Source organism: Dromiciops gliroides, chromosome 2, assembly GCF_019393635.1.
Source record: "Dromiciops gliroides isolate mDroGli1 chromosome 2, mDroGli1.pri, whole genome shotgun sequence".
NCBI classification, from domain to species: Eukaryota; Metazoa; Chordata; class Mammalia; order Microbiotheria; family Microbiotheriidae; genus Dromiciops; species Dromiciops gliroides.
The window spans coordinates 174,322,053-174,335,142 of NC_057862.1; the positions used below are offsets into that span (position 1 = coordinate 174,322,053).

A 13,090-nucleotide genomic window follows, 5' to 3' on the forward strand; every position below is an offset into this window, starting at 1 on the left:
TTTCATCTGAGCAGGAGCACTGAAAAAGAGGATAGTTAAAACAGGAGTGATGGCCAGTGAAGAATGGGTTTATAGGAATAAACAAGGACTTGGAAAAGAAAGACATTTTAGTTGATATAAGGGGAAAGAGGTAGAGAGTCACTGATGTGAGGGACAATAAAATTTCACTTTCCCAAGTGTAGGCTCAGCATTGTTGAAAGAATGATTGATTTTTTTCCAGTTCCATCTGCCTATCCTGAATAGCATAGGAAGCAGTACTAGAGAGAATTGAGGGGTGCAAAAGAACAATTAAGTGAGGGTAAGGAACTTTACCAAGTCTCTAGACCACATTGTTAACCTGGAATCCATGAACTTTTTTCAAAATTGTATTTCAATATAGTAAATTTCCTTTGTAGTCCTATGTATTTCATTTTGAGAAGATTAACTGATCCTGTATCATTTTCTTATTGATCATATCTACAAATAACTACTTTTGTCCTGTAACCACATAAGCCATGATTCTTTGTCTCTAAATTTAGTTCATAGTTCAGCTGGCCTGTAATGGGTTAAGTCTAAAAATCCAACTCTTCTTGCCTCAAAGAATTTGCCAATCTTAGGGAATGTGTATGAAAGAAAGGGAGTCAGGCCTGATATCTTTACTCCACCAAACTATACTTCAATGATATCTGGTTTGTTTTTCAAAAGTCTAGATTGTTTCCTTGCATATGGTCTCAAGCAAGGAATACTTTTATGGGAGGTCAGAGGTCTCATGAACCATGGTATAAGAAAGTACTTCAGAACAGAGGGATAATGGACTAGAGTTTTGTTTAAGCTGGAATATAGTATGTTACAATAAGAATTCTGAAGTTGCTTCTCCATGAAATGGAATAGCTGATACTATCTTCTGGGAGCTAAAGAAAACTGCAGGCAAAGCAATGTGGAGGATAGGAACCAACATTCTCAGCTAGTCAACAAGCATTTACTTACTGTGGGTCAAGCACTGTGCTAAGAACTGGAGATACAAACAAAGGCAAAAACAGTCCTTCCCCTACACCATCTCTTGGAATTCCATGAACAAAGCAAAATTGTGTAGCATGATAAAGAAATTCTGATAGCAAGCAGTAAGAGGAAGCAGTAAGGATTCGTTTGTAAAGAAGGCAGAGAAATGCAGGCACCAGTTAGAGGAAACATGAAACAGAATATTGACAAGAAATAACCACAAAAGCTTCAGTAGAAGAAAAGTCACATGATCAACAAGATGGAAGAGTATTTTCCTCAAAACTCTCCAACCCAAAAGTTTCAGGAAAAAATAAATTATGCATGAGGTATAGAAAAATTAAAGCAAAATCCATATGAAGACATAACAAAAGTTTAAAATACCAATGGAATAACATCAGAGAAATTAAATCATTGAGTTCTCACTCAGGGTCTTTACTACCAAAGGACTCTTTGAGGAGAGCTTAGTGAGTAAAAACAAAATAGGCTGGTGCTTTAAGGTTCAGCTTGTCTTCATATGTATTCAACTTTAGTTACTCTATAATACATACATAATATTTATTTTCTGAGGAATTGTGATTGGAAATTTGGGAGGAAAACAATTACTCTGCCATCTTGCCAATCATGTGCTTCAAGGTCCATTCCCCACATAGTAGTAGCTAAGCTTGAATATCCTCTTTTCCATAAGAGATGGTTAGCACTGATTTTGCTCAGCTACCTTAAAGAACTGGAGGAAGGATGGTAATAAAGGGCAGAAGATTATGGCAACTTTTGAATGGCAACAGTAAAGAATATACATATATTCCAGCATCATATAGTAACTTTTTACCCAAAAAATGGCCATGTGCTATAGCACAGAAAAATGAAAAATAAGGCTTAAAAAAGATAAGTACTGAATATAACTTTTTATACTGTGACCCAATAATAACTGTAATTAACGGAGATAAGACTTTAAAAGATGCTGATTTAAATGGAGATTTATAATGATTTGCCGAATAATGGGTGATTAAAAGGATAAGTCACAGAGATAGTTAACTATGTGGAAGAGAATGATAATAGTGAGACTATATAAAATTTCTGTGATACAGCTTAATCAGTCATCAGAGAAAAAATATGCTTCTAAGTACATAAATTAAAACAAAGAAAGGATTTGTTAATTCAGCATGCAATTTATAAACCAGACAATGAGCATATAAATAAACCCTAAATAAGAACAAAAATTGGAAATCTTAAAATCATAGGAGAAATAAATAATATGGAAAAATGGATAAAACTAAAAACAGGTTAATTGAAAAGACTAACAAAACAATAAACCTTCAGTTAACTATTAGCTGTTAATATGATATAAAAGGGGGAAAATAAAATTACTTTAAAAATCAACAAGGGGGGAATGGGGCCAAGATGGTGGAGGAAAGGCTGTGACTCCCCTGAGCTCCCAACAAACCCATGTACACACTCCAAAAATAATTCCATAAGACAACTCTTGGAGCAGCCTAACCCACAAAAGAACAGAGTGAGACTATTTTCCAGCCAAAGATAGCTTAATTAGGTGACTGGGATCACCTCGTGTTCAGGCTGAGAGGGGAGCTCAGCATGCAACTCAGAAAGTGTCCTCAGGGCCTAATAATCTTCAGCATCAGTGGCTTCTTCTGAAACTCAGCTCACAGACCAGTGAGGGGGTTCAGCGGTTAGCCAAAGTGAAATAGCTGTGGTCTCTGCTGGAATCAAGGCAGAGCACCCATATTCTGAACCAGTAAGCTGACTTGAGTAGCAGCAGCCCAGTGGCAGAGGGGCCCAAGCATGCCAAGCTTCCAACCATAGAGAATCAGATTTCAATCAGACATCTGCTTCTGGGTCAATATGAGTAGGCCGAGAAAGGAGCAGACCATAGAAAGCTTCTTTGGGGGAAAGGTAGACCAGAATACACCCTCAGAAGAAGATAATAACAAAGTCAAAGCCCCAACATCCAAAGCTTCCAAGAAAAATATGAACTGGTCTCAGTCCATGGAAACATTCATAAAGAACTTTGAAGAGAATGTAAGAGAGAAAGAATGAAGATTTAGAGAGGTAGAGGGAAAAAATGAAAAGAAAAATGAGAGCAATGCAGGAGAGTCATGAGAAAAAAGTCAACGGCTTGAAAAGCCAAATAGAAAAGGAGATTAAAAAGCTCTCTGAAGAAAATAATTGCCTAAGAATTAGGATTGAACAAATGGAAGCTAGTGACTTTATAAGAAAACAGGACAAAATAAAGCAAATCCAAATGAATAAAAAAATAGAGGGCAATATGAAATATCTCCTTGGAAAAACAGTTGACCTGGAAAATAGATCCAGGAGAGATCATTTGAAAATCATTGGATTACCTGAAAGTCATGATCAAAATAAGAGTTTAGACATCATCTTCCAAGAAATTGTCAGGGAAAATTGCCCAGGTATTTTAGAAGCAGAAGGTAAAATAAAAATTGAAAGAATCCACTGATAACCTCCAGAAAGAAATCGCAAAAGGAAAACCTTCAGGAATATTACAACCAAATTCCAGAGTTCCTAGGTCAAGCAGAAAATATTGCAAGCAGCTAGAAAAAAATTATTTCAAATACTGTGGAGCTACAGTAAGGATAAAACAAGATCTAGTGGCATTTACATTAAAGGACCAGAGGGCATAGAACATGATATTCCAGAGGGCAAATGAACTGAAATTATAGCCAAAAATCACCTCCCCAGAAAAACTGAGTAAAATCTTTCAGGGGAAAAATGGGACTTCAATGAAAAAGAGGACTTTCACACATTCAAGATGAAAAAATCTGAATTGAATAGAAAATATGACTTTCAAATATAAGACCCTAGAGAGGCATAAAAAGGTAAACAGAAAAAAATAAATCATAAGGGATATTAAAAGATTAAACTGTTTACATCCCTACATGGGAAGATAATACTTCTAACTCATAAGAACTTTCTCAGTACTAGGGCAGCTAAAAGGAATATACTTAGACAGAGGATACAGGTCTGAACTGAATATGAAGGGATGATATTTGTAAAGCATTTATTTTTTGTCTATCCTTGTTTTTTGTGGGGCAGGAAGGGTGGGGTGGCTTATATGTAGGGCCAGATTTGGGCTCGGAGCCTCCTGTGTCCAGGGCTGGTGCTTTGTCCACTGTGTTACCTAGCTGACCCATGATGACATCTTCAGAATAAATTTAAGGAGTAAGAGGAATGCACTAGAAGAAAGGAAAATGGAGAGGTGGACTGGGGTAAAGTGGCTCACATAAAAAAACAAGAAAAAGCTTATGGAGTGGAGGGGAAAATGGGGAAGGAGTGGGGGAGTGAATGAACCTTACTCTCATCAGAATTGACTCAAAGAGAGAATAACATACACACTCAAGTGGGTATAGTAATATATTTTCCCTGAGGGGAAGTGGAAGGGGAAAGTGGGGGAGGAAGAGGGGAGAGGAGAGGCAAAGGAAGGGAGGGCAGGTTGGGGCAGGGGACAGTAAAAAGCAAAATACTTTCAAGGAAGGATAAGGTGAAAGAAGATAGAAAATAGAGTAAATGTCAAAGGAGAGGGAATAGGATGGAGAGTAATACAGTTAGCAATAGTAACTGTGAAAGAAATGGTGAGCAGGATGATATCAGAAGGACATACAAAAAATGCAAACCATCAACAGAGGAAGAACTGATGGTATCTGAATATAGATTGAAGTATAATTTTATTTGTTGGTTCCTCTTTCTAAAGTTATTTTGTCCATTTTCTTTCACAACCTGACTAATGTGAAGATGTTTTGCATAACTGTACATGTATGACTTATATTGCATTGCTTGATTTTATAGGAAGGGTTGAGGAGGGAGGGAGGAAGAAAATTTAGAACACAAAGTTTTTTAAATCAATGTGAAAAAATTGTTTTTTATTTTTTTTACATGTAACGGGGGAAATTCTAAATAATTTTTTTTAAAAAACAGACAAGGTAAAAATCACAACAGAGAGGAAATGAAAAACATAATCAGAATCAACTATACACAATTATCTACTAACAAAACTAAGAAATTAAAAGAAATGGAGTATTACCTGTAAAGATATGAAATAAGCATATTATTAGAATCTGAAATAAGAATTTTAATCCAAACTCAAGAGGAAAAAAATTAGCTATCCATATAGGAACTACAAAAGAAAAAGAAAAACCTAGTCCATGTAGATTCATAGATGAAATCTATTGAATCTTTAAAGAACAACAAATTCTTATGCTACATAAAAATTAATACTTAGGCTACATATTCTCAAAAATGGTAAAGAAGATGCTATGATTCCCTTTTTAAAAAAATTATAGTAAGGCAGACTACTACATGAAGCACCTCATTTGCATGTGTCTGAAGTCTTAGAAGCTTGACTACCCTACGTTCTTCTACAAATGGACTTTGGGAGCTTGTTCTAGCAGTGGAGCACAGCTATTCTTCTACCCTTGATTGAAGAATGGTACTACTTTTATTGGGGAGTGCTGTCCTCTTCAACTGAGTGTGCAGCTTCAGGAGGGATGCACATGGAGCAGTGAGGGAAGAAGGGGACACTGGCCTAGCCAGCCAGATCAGCCGAATCAACCATGGTGATCAATGGGGTGAAAAATGTTGCAGCCAGATTCCTTTTATGAGATAGATGTGATCCTTATACCCAAATCAGGGAGAAGTGAAGCAAATAAAGATAAATAGTTGTAGACCAATATTATTAATGAATTTCAATGCAAAAGTTTTCAATAAGACCCTAAAAAGTCTATAGTAAAGTATATTAAAAGTTTTCACTATCCTCAAGTTGGATTTATATCACAGATGAAAGGATAGTTCAACATTAGGTAAACAATGTAGTTCATTATGTTAAAAACAAAAATACACCAGACCACACAATTATATTAGATGGAGAAAAAAATCCTTTGTGTGCCCAAAATGCATTCCTTTCCCACCCCCTACTTGTAGATTACCTCTCTTGCTTTAGGATGGAGCCCAAGCACCAACTTCTACATAAAGCCTTTCCTGATCCCTTCAACTGCTAATCTCACCCTCGAAAACTGACATATTGAAATACTTTGGTTTTATTTGCATTTATTACCTTTATATTTATTCTTTATGTTGAGATGTATATATATACATATATATACATACATATATATATATATATATTTGTTTTCCTCATTGAAAGACATTTATATATGGACTACTTGTCTCCATTAGAATGTAAACTCCTTATGAGTATGACTTTTACAGCCATTGTATTTGTGTCCTCAGTGCTTACCACAATGCATGATAGATGAGTATATACTAAATGCTTGCTGACTGATTGAAAAAGTACAACATTAACTTATTCTATAATGCCATGTGCATAGTAGGGGCATTTTTAGATAAAATTAACAAAAATCTAATACCAAAAACTAACATTTACCAAAAAAAGGAACATTGAAAACTTTGCCAAAAAACACAAGAATAAAGAATCCCCTCCTCTCCACACTATGAATTAGTAAACAACAGCAACAATACAAGAGCAAACTTCTGAGAAGGAGCAGCACTGGCAAAGGAAAGACACAATTACTCCAATTTGCAAAATATATGATTATTTATAGGACCCCAGAAAATCAGCAAAGAAATTGAGACAAGTAATAGCTTCAGTAATGTGTTAGGATACCAGGTAAAACATGGAAAATTGTCAGCATCTCTATAGAGCAATAACAAAATCTATGAGGAAATAATAAAAAGGGAACTTCATTCAAAAATGACTACAAAATGTAAATATATACATTTCTATGTGTATATGTCAGTCTACCAAGACAGGCAAAATATACAAAAGAATTTAAACCACTCTTTAAAGAAAATAATGACTTAAATTTAAAAATAAAAAGAGATTCAATAAGAGACTTCTACTGATGATCTAAAGTACAGAGAACAGTAAAGCATAAATATGATTGAAGCCATGTAGTATTCTGGAAAATGGCCATCATTATTTCCCATGAGCTCTGCAGAGCCCTATTTGGGGGTTTTGTATTTTATCTTGAAATAAATCTTTTCATTCTTTAAGCACTGTAAATCACTCTATTGCAAGGACAGTTGGTGACAACGTCCTCGGTGGTATGAAATACTGACGCTTCCAGATTTTCTGAGCAGAGGCAATGATCCAAAAGAATGGAGAAATTCCCCAAAATGTGGCTAGGCCCTTTGAGTCATGTAGCAGTCCCAGACATAAGAGTTAGACAGATTACAGAAAACAGGGACAAAGAAGGGCATTGTAACAACCAAAAAACAGTCTTACAAAAGAGGGAAAAGGTATCTGTCTACCATGGAAGAAGCCATTTTGGGGAAGGAGATCAAGAACAGAAAGGAAATGAGATTCTCAAGAAAAGGGTACCTTAATGTGGGAAGAACCCAATGATCAGAACTTACAAAGGGATAAATACAAAATTGGATATTCAGTGCAGAATTTGAGTCTAGAGGAAAGGCTCAAAGGAAAAATGGTAAAATGGGGGGGGAGCCCCAGGACACTTGAAGAGTACAGCAGTTACCCATTTGGTTGGAGGTACAAGATGGTAGCACAATGGCAGGGTTGTGCTTACATTTGTTAGTGGGGGTAGCAGAAACCAAGGAAAAGGAGGACGAAAAGGAAGAGGAGAAAGAAAAAAGAGGAAGCCTCAGCAAGTAAGTGGCCAGGAACTTTTTAACAATTATTGAAATAAGTGGAGATACCTCATGTGTAATGAAACCAGAGCTGGGAATCACTTGTTTGGACAAGAGACCACTTTTTCTCTGCAACATCAGTCAAATCCATGAAGATGACCATGGGAACTATTTAGGGAAACAAATAGTACTGAATCCTATCACTTAAAATTAACACTTCAAAAAGGATGGCTTTAAGTAAATTGATGTACATTAGGAACAGGTACAAAGATTAGCCTCATAACTGCATATCAGATTTTAAGCAGCATGTCCTGATAGATCAATTTGGAAGAGTGAGCCTTTTGAGTGATTGTGGATCTCATTGAGGAGGCTTTGGGGTATCTAGGAACTTACTACAACCAGAAAAATTTATCTGCAAAGAGGAGGATCTGGTGGAATCCTGGAGATTTAAAAGTGAAAGAAGATGTATTTTCTGCTCTAAAGGATATTAAAATCTAATGACTAGTGAGGGGAATAAGAAATATTATAGAAATAATTACAAAATGTTATAGAATTTGATAACTGCAAAGAATTGGTTAAAAGTGTCAACTTCAAAAACCATGAAAGTGTTCAGTGCTTTGACCAGCCTTTTTTTTTGTGGGGCAATGAGGGTTAAGTGACTTGCCTAGGGTCACACAGCTATTGTCAAGTATCTGAAGTTGGATTTGAACTCAGGTCCTCCTGAATCCAGGGCTTTATCCACTGTACCACCTATCTGCCCCATGACCAGCCCTTTCTTAAAGAAAGGTTACAACAGACAGTTCTCACTTCATGTAAATTCCTTATGTAAATTTGACTTTACCAAAAGAATTCTGAAAGAACCCCATATTCCAAAAAACACCTATCTTAGCACAGTACTGTGCTTTCTATGCTCCTGCTCCTCAGTTCAGCACTCCACCTCCCACAAAAAAAAATCATAATAATCAAAAATATCCCTCCAAGTGAAAGCAGAAAAAGTGAAGGCTATTCCAAGAGATTGCTATTTACCTCCAATGAACTGGGGACGTGGCTTGAGACTTCCAGTGCTTAGAGAGGAGACCTTTTCCTCTGCTCTGCCCAACTACCTGCATTGTGCACTCTCTTGGCTGGCCCCACTGTTCCTCCTCTTGCTCTCACTTCTCTGTCCCTACCTCCTCTCCCCTCCCTCCCCCACCAAATTTATTTACATAGAACTCTACATTTATGTAAAGTAATAATTGTCTATATTTATATTTCATTGGAGAGAATCACTTGTGACTAAACTATATTTATGAGGCAAAAAATTTGATTAACTATTATGATTTGGCCAGAAAGTCACTCTTCTGAGGCCATTGACATGGGTGCAGGAGAATTCTTTACTTGGATAAAATTTCAATGGTAGGTATTTCCTTGCAACAAAAGTGGATAATATGTGCTTCAAAAATGTTTAGAAAAATGTGAAAGAGAATAATTTATCTGACCTAATAAAAAGTGATTAAAGTACTGGCACTCCAAATAGATGCTCTTAAAGAATAATTGTAGGTCATTTATGGTTTTTGTATGTACAATTCTCCCCTTTTTTATCAACCAGATGGAAGCCAAGGGAGCAAACTCTTTAAATCCCCATCAGGTTATATAAACACTGTGGATATCATAAAAATCATGTCAGAAAAACATGAACTAGAGACTGCTGAAAGCATCATCCATAACAACTTGAAGTTGAAGAAGATATTGAGGTTGAACAGATGCATGATTGGAAAGCAATGCAGTCAGGCTTCATTGAAGGAGGAGATTCCAATACAAGATGTTCTTAAAGGCACTAACACTGAATTCTGTCAGGGGTAAACAATGAGATGAGCATTGTCTTGGGGTTTTATGCTGACATAGCAGTGCCAATACCTCCATTAATGAAAAGTAAATTAGAAAAGCCCAAGGAATTCCATTACATTTGTAGTATTAGTAGATACAATGAAAGAATTATTCCTCAAAGTTTTAGTTGAATTCAAATGCTGTGGAAGATCATTATAAGTGGATTGAAAAAATCCTCACTGATATGAAGGTCCAGCATAAGTGGGTTCCACATGGAAAAGAGGAAGTTAGTCTGCTTTTAACAGTCTTTGAAAACTCTTGGGTTCATTTAATGAAAAAGAAAAGAGAATGAGGCAATTGAGAAAAGTTTTCCAAACTCCTAAAGACTTCATTAAAGTCATGTAAAAGGAGAAACATGAAACATATTTCCAGAGAGCAAAAATAACCCAGATTGGGAAGAGTGCCCTGACAAGTGCTCTCCATCCAGTCTTGCAATGTATGAAGCTGAATCAAGCTAGGTTAAAAGCCACTACCCAAACTAAAATCAACCTGCTCAAGGAAATAACAACCAAGATCCTATAGAGGAGGAAGGGGTTAGGGAAAGAGAAGGATGAGGGTTTTGGAAAGTGTTCTAATCTCCTCTGATATGGTAGAAGAGCTAGGTACCCCTGAAGAAATCGACAGTATTGCAGCTAAAAAAGAGAAAAATCTCAAGGGACAGCTGGACATCATCTGTTTAAATGTTTAATAAATGTCAGGAGAAAAAAAGAATACACTAGCTGCCTTCAAAGAGAGGGAAAGAGTAGATTGCCAAAGGCAAGAACAGATAATGTTAATGATAGACAAACAGAAAGCAAGAAATGCAGTTTATGGTATCCTGACCAATGAAGAACCAAATATAATTCCTGAGAAAGAAACTGTGGCTTAATGACATAATGAGATGCTTTAGGGCATGAAGGTATTAGGTAGAGGAGTCATATGAGAGATTATTAACCATAAACCTAGTTTGTGTACAAACAATATGGTACTAGATTTGAATTCAGAGGACCTGGGTTCAATTTCTAGCTCTACCACTTACTGTGTGGTGATCTTTAGGCAAGTCACTTGGCCTCTCTCACCTCCATTAATAAGCAGGGAAACTAAGTAATTTCCTTGTTTATTAGTGGGGGGGTTGGGACCAGATAGCCTCAAAAGTCTTTTCCAGGTTTAAATCTGTGATGCTGTGAAATTCAGTGTAAGTTTATGCAAGTTACTTCTCTGGATTTCAGTTTCCTCATATGTAAAGGGGAAGGGGATCTTGAAGATCTCCTCTCACTCTAATCTTCAATGTTTTTCAAAACCATTTCAGAAATCCAATAATATGGACTAGAAGCAGTTCTGGGGAAGGGGAAAGATCCTTCCAGCTACTGTATCTTAGGACGTATAACTTCATCCTCTGCAACAGATGTTGGCACAGGAACTTTAATTATGATCATGGTGGTCTTTTTGTTTATTCTCATCATGAACACTGCAGAACAAGATGAGAGTGTCCTAAGAAATGACTTTTCTTATTTCCTTTGAGTACATGATGAAACTGTCTGCCATTTCCTTTGTTTTTCTCTCCAAGGAGAGACTATGAGCCATCTTTCGATTTTAGCCACTACCTCTTTCTGTCTTTTGGTTTCATTTATTATTAGAATGTCAATATTGATGTGGTTGTGTTCTATCAATAATGTCAATTGGTAAGTCATTGGACAAAGATCTCATATTTAAAGTACAAATTATTAAGTATTGTTTGCTCCCAAAAAATCTGATTCTTACTACCTTGTGTACCCCTTTCTGAGAACCACAGGCACTTCAGAAAAATACAGGACTGGGGGTCATTTTAATTTTTTTCTTTATTCCATAGGTTGCCCTGAGCAAATAATTCATTACATCCTGGTTAGCTTAATGGTGATAAGCTTCTCAATATTTACCTAGGTTGCTATTGGGACAACACACTCAATTTGACATTGGAACAGTATTTGAAACTTTTTCTTCCTCTGCTGATTAAGCTGAAACATTCTCCAATTTGATATTATGTGACTTTAATGCAAAGGTAAACATGGGGGATGATAGCAAAAAGTGTGCTGGAAAATATGAATCATGCTTAAGAAATAAAAGAGGTCAAGAGGGTGGAAACTATTTAGAAACTCAGCACTAGGTGGTACAGTAGATAAAGCACCAGCCCTGGATTCAGGAGTACCTGAGTTCAAATCTGGCCTCAGACACTTGAAACTTACTAGCTGTGTGACTCTGGGCAAGTCACTTAACCCCTATTGCCCTGCAAAAAAAAAAAAAAAAACCTCATCACTTGTTATATCATGAATATGTTTGTTAAAAAGAAAGTTAGAAGTAGTTGGGCATGTTGACCTCTAAACATCACTCCTGCCCACCTTCCAAAACATGACATTGATTAGCTTATATGGTTAGAAACCAAAGAGAAACCAGAGAGTAACTACACAGTGTTTTGAGGTTTTTTTGTTTGTTTTTTGTTTATTTGTTTTTTAGGAAAGAAATTGAGACAATATTCAACTGCTTTTGTAGCGTTACATAACCCGTCCAGTCTTTGTCATTTGTATAGCAAAATGGGAGAGTACTTTTTTTAGAAAAAAGTTTCCTCCTCATACTTTTACTGAATTCCTTTTCAGTTTGAGGAAATAGAGCCAGAGGGTTATTTGTTTCAGGTGAGGAAGAATTAAATGGTTTCTGACCATCATCAGATGGGAATTGAACTGAGAGATTCAGAGGAGACAGTTGAGGAGGAAATAGTTTAAGGAAGTGTTCAAAGAACAGACAAGATCTTAACCTTGATATTTGCTTCCTTCTGAAAGTAACCTAACTGAGGGGGAAAGCTTCCTAGCTATTGATTGAAAGAGACAATTGAGTAGAAGTGTAGGCTTCCCTGGTAAGAAGGAAGTTAATTATCCATAGTATTAACCTAGGAGAGACTGAGTCACAGGTAGCTCTAAACCCTTCACCACTTTACAACACCATAGCTATAAGGCTCCTTTCTTATTGGCCCTACAAACTGCCCTTTTAGATATTTCTCCCAGGCCAATAAGAAAGGAGCCTTATAGCTTCTTTTACACAAAAGGATCAGATTTTATTACTTGGGAATTAATTAAACAACAAAGGTGAAATGAATAAAATTCAAAGATAAGGAAGTAGGGGAAAAGAAATACAGATAAATTCTCCTAACTCTAACCTAAGCCTATACAATCCCCAGCTCATTTCCAATTAAGCTAATTCAAAGGAATGCAGGGCTTTTGTGCTCACTCATCACACCTGGGACTCTGCTAATTGCTTGAGCCACCGGAAAGGGCAGAAAGAGAAGAGAAGAGACAGCATTCCAGAAGCGACTCAGCCTCCCCTCAATGAGCGTTCAATCTTCCTCCCTCAAAAGGGGAAGTCTTTCAAAAACTGCCTATGGAGAGGTTTCTCCTTCTGACTTCAGTAGCATATGTAACTTCAAGGTGGGCCAGGTGTGGCCCCTCACAAATGAGTCAGCTAAACTCCAATAATTTTTACCACACATGATAGCTCTGTTGTATATTTTAAAGGAATGGCAAGTTGTACATAGTAGATTTGTGGTGTCATGCACAATCATCTTTTTTATTGTACTATGTTATGGAAATGCTTGTTTTATTAA

General features: G+C 36.5%; 1 pseudogene; it reads left to right on the forward strand.

The window, feature by feature from the left end:
- The first annotated feature begins 9,011 nt into the window (after nt 1–9,011).
- On the forward strand, nt 9,012–10,002 carry LOC122738446 (annotated as a pseudogene).
- Nucleotides 10,003–13,090: the final 3,088 nt, after the last annotated feature.